Source organism: Oryza sativa, chromosome 11, assembly GCF_034140825.1.
Source record: "Oryza sativa Japonica Group chromosome 11, ASM3414082v1".
Classification (NCBI taxonomy): Eukaryota; Viridiplantae; Streptophyta; class Magnoliopsida; order Poales; family Poaceae; genus Oryza; species Oryza sativa.
Genome location: NC_089045.1, coordinates 818,058 through 822,705, shown reverse-complemented (window position 1 = coordinate 822,705; position 4,648 = coordinate 818,058).

Sequence of the window (4,648 nt, the reverse complement as noted above, 5' to 3'; positions counted from 1 at the left end):
CTCGAAATCAAATAATGTTTCCTCGCAAAAATGAAAAAGAATTGAATAATGCATGATTGCCTTCTAGCCTAGAAGAGAGAATAAAAAGCGGGGAATATACCCAATAGTTAGTACACGAAAAAATGATCGCAGATCAATAACGGATTAATAACTCCCGTAAATTTTTGTACAAGAGCAAAAACACCATTCAAAATCATGTTTACAAGTTACAAGGGCACCAGCTCTGTGGGCATCTTGATAGAGGCAGATCATTGACGCCTTCGCTTGATCCTCTCAAGGGTGCCAAGCTGCTCATTCTCCTGGGCACTAGAGCTTTCCTCCTCCCTGTTCTCTTGCCGAGCTCTCCAAACACCGCAGCGGGAACACTCTTCTCCGCAATTTGGTCATCGTCTTCCTCCTCGTCGCAACATCAGGCAGCAGCAGCCTGTTGTTGCCTGCTGCTGCTCTCAGCCTGTGCCTGCACTCCAGCACTGACAAAGTTCATCATCCGGTTAGCAGTGCTTGGAGCTGGTGGAGCTGTGGAAGGTCCTGGCGCTAGTTGCCTTTCTAGGTTAGCCATCTCATCCTCAGGAACACCGGCTCGTTTCAGAGCGGCGGCGGCGGGGACGGAGGGGCCGCCCAACTCCACTCCGTCGGGCGCCGCTCCTCTCCCCCGGACTCGTGAGCGGCGGCCGGCAGGGGAGCCCGTGCGCCGCTCCTCCCCTCGCCGCCCGCACGCAGCTCCTCCCCCCACCGCCGCCGCATCGCCTGTCGCCGCCATCACCGCCGCCGCGTCTGGTCGCCGACGCCCTCCTCCTCCCGCCGGCTGAGTGAGAGAAGGGAGAGAGATGGGGAAGGGAGAGAAGAGGGGAAAAGAGAGAGAGAGAATTGGCTGATGTGGCAGCATGACATGTGGGTCCCATGCTGACTCAGCCGCCACGTAGGAAAAAATCAGGGTCAAAACCACCGAAGGATCTATTGTGACCGGTTTTCGTTAGTTGAGGGACTTCCGGTATCTGGTTTTGCGGTTGGGGGACGATTTTGTAACTCGATGACAAGTTGAGGGACCTTCAGTGTACTTTTTCCTCATCAGGATCCTAATTGCAAAACTTCCATGTGGCTGAGTGGGCTATATCCTGGGCTTTAATTGGGCCTCCATGCGATGGGCCTAGGCCTTAGGCGCCTAGCTATGGATCGCAAGAGCCCCAAATGAAAGGAAACCACGTTTTCCTACTTAAACCATGTACATTTAAGCCCATCTAGAAATTAGAACAGAAATAACTCCGGAGGTAATACGTCCAGGCTCCAAGCGGTGCAGAAAAATGGTAGGACTAAATTATAGACTAACGGAAAATAATGCAATGAAAACTGATGCATATATATAGCTAATCAACTCCGGCAACCTTCACCGATTAGCTGGCTATCTTAATCACAATTTACAAACAAGACCGAGCAATCAACAGTTCTTTTTTGGCGTCTGTGTCCAAACCATCATCTCATACTTTGTGTTTATCTGTGTAAGTTAATCCCTCCCAACTTAAACTTCTTTTTCATGCTAAAAATTCCACCACATCCTTCTCATCCCCCGTACTATAATACGAGTAAATATAGACCAAGTTAGTATTAATTAGAGTATCCATATAATATAGTTGGACGGACTGCGACCTGCATCGATCGTCATAATACTATAATTAGTATATGAAAATTGCCAAGACTGTCGTGTATCTAGCTAAGCTTATTTCTTGATGGCTGCTAACTACTTGCACAAAGCTAAACTAATAATTGATTAATTAACTAGGAAGACTAAACCAATTCAACTTGTGAATTGACAACAATTTCCCACATCAACCACTTCTATCCCTACACATGGGTATTATTGCTGTTCTGAATTTCATCTGTACCGGCCGGCCCGTATTGATTGCGTATTTAGCTGCCATGTTTGTCATCTTGAAGAACCTACAGTTCTCTTTTGAAAAGACTCGGCTTACTTCAGCCTTCAGGAGACCATCTCTTATTTTCAAAATTAAATCTCTTTTTTGCATAACTGAATGTTCTTCATCGAAGTCTGGAACGCAGTTCAGAATTTGCGCCTGATTGAGCATGAAGAGGACAAAATATCTTGAAAACTTACCAGCCATGGTGAATATACGGCGACATCGGCTTATAAAGCACAATTTCTAATCACCATAGCTACAAACTTCAAACAACCTATTCTGGAAGCCGTGTGCGCCGTGTAAATGCAAAACCTTAGCCTGGTTGATCATCCAAAACAGAGTCTGAACATCCGACAGACTAGCCACCAGGGATTGGCCGAATGGATCCATTTGCCCCTTATGTCACCATAGCCAGGAGACAGCCATCCACCTCCTCGCGGAGTGTAGCTACACCCGGAGAATCTAGGGGGCGATAGCAGAGTTGTCACGTCCCGAACTAGTACCGACCGGAACTAGCCCGTGACGCTCCAATTTAACCTATTAATCGATACCAGTCCCAGGACACAGTGCTGGTATCACAGGAAGACAGATTATTACAGCAACAGAGGTCTCTTTATTATAGAGTAGATGTACAGTCATGTTGGGCTGCGGACAGATTCCGAGCTCACAACTGCATTACAAAAGGGAAACTGTAGACCCCCGTTTTTATAACAGGAATCAATCGTGTAAACAGTACCATTTCCCTGGATCAAGTAGTTTGGTACACACGAATTCATAGCTGGAATATCAAGTGCACATACACGAGTGTCTAATACGAATTATTACATCATAGGCCCGCAGGCATAGTCTTAAATCATCGGACCGAGAGATCCGGAATACATCCAAAAGCAGAAATAGATAAGGCAGCGGAATTCAGGCAGCGGCATGCCATTGCCACAGGCAACGACCGTACTAAGACCTACTGGACGCCATCGTCTTCATCTCCCTCCTGATAGTAGGCATAGGGATCCTCCGAGGCTTCATCTCCCGCTTCTGATAAATTTTATATTTGCAAGGATGAGTACCAACCGTACTCAGCAAGCCACCACAGCAACAATGCATATGAAAGGGGGAGTTCAAAGGATGGCCATAGTTCTTTTGCGCAAAGCAAGTTTTGTAATTCTTTTCACAAGCCTAAGACCTAGCATTGACTGATCAAATTTTAGTACCAGAGTTTGTATTTAAACAACGACGGTTCTGTCCACCATCCATTGTGATCCCAAGGATAGCTTCCCGCCATTGATTCGTCATGGTTTTCTGAGGACGTCCACCTTCCCGCCTCTCAGGAAGTGGCTCCAACAGCATAAAATTCATCATGCAATATCCCCTCCCACACAAGTTAAGAATTTAGAGTCTAGCCAAGTGTAATACATGTCCCGGTGCTCAATAACCGCGAGCACGGCTATTCGAATAGATTTGGTTTACTCACACTGCAGTGGATGTACACTTTACCCGCACTCCGCGACTGCCCAACACATGAGCCTCGTCCCAACACATGAGACGCGTCACGGCAAAGCTTTTCGATAACCTCGCATTGGCAGTACCCGCTCCATGAACTTTTCATCCTCATGCACTCTAGGCGTACACGGTTTCTAGCAGTGAGAGGAGTTCTGGCGCACCCGGGAAGGGAAGACTCACACATGCATTAAGTTATAATTATAATTTAGATTCTCACATGGCAGTCCTACCGATGGCGACACCACTGTAGACACCCGCCTCGCGGTCCTACCAATGGCTGCCCCACCGTAGAGCCCCTGCCTCACACATCAAGAAACCACTATGCATGGATACTGCCTCCGCTCAGCTATCTACTCCGCTAGGTCTATACCCATACGAGAAGTGCGGTTGTACGGGGGTCGTTTCATGCTTAACTTCATGGCTCGGTCCTTAATTGACCAGGGACGGCACTAGCCTTTTCCGGACACCACCCAAGTCCTCCAGCCGCCCCAGTCGAAAACAGTTGTTTTACTTTATTTTCCTTTCACAAATTATGCCGTCAATATCATGGCAATGTGGCGCTCATGTCTCCACATGCCGCATCTCAATTACCTTCCCAAAGGTAATTGCCCAAGCATATAGCATTTGATAAATATGAGTATGCATGAATCTAAAATAGCATTTCTAAGCAAGTGTCATAGTTGACTAGGGACTCGTACGTATCTATGGTTACAAAGATTTAAAGGTGAACAATAATCAAGGCATGGTATAATCACAAGTAGGATGTTCATAATTGCATGCAATTTTATTTATAAACAAAACAATTTCGCGATTGGGATCAACATGTTCAAAGAATAGTGATGACTTGCCTTGCTCAAAGTCTTGCGGGTCTTGGCCTTCGCTTGGATCCGCAACTCCCTCGGGTTCTATAGTTACGTGCAAAAATTGATTTGAATTCGGTTAGAATTCAAATAAAAATCCAAATAAATCCAAATGAAAGTCGAATGCGAAAGTCGATTCCTTTTTATTAACTTTACTATCTGCAAACTACGGCAAACCCAATTTCGATTTAAACTACTTTGCGGGTATAATTATTTCGTTGTCAATAATTTACTCTCCCCGAGCATTGTATATAATAGGTTAGAAATTTCTATTACGAGCTAAATATTGGACGAAATCCTAGAAATATTATACAATTTAATTTAGTCTATGACTAAACGATTAAATATAATATACGGCTATAATCCCTAGTAATTAAA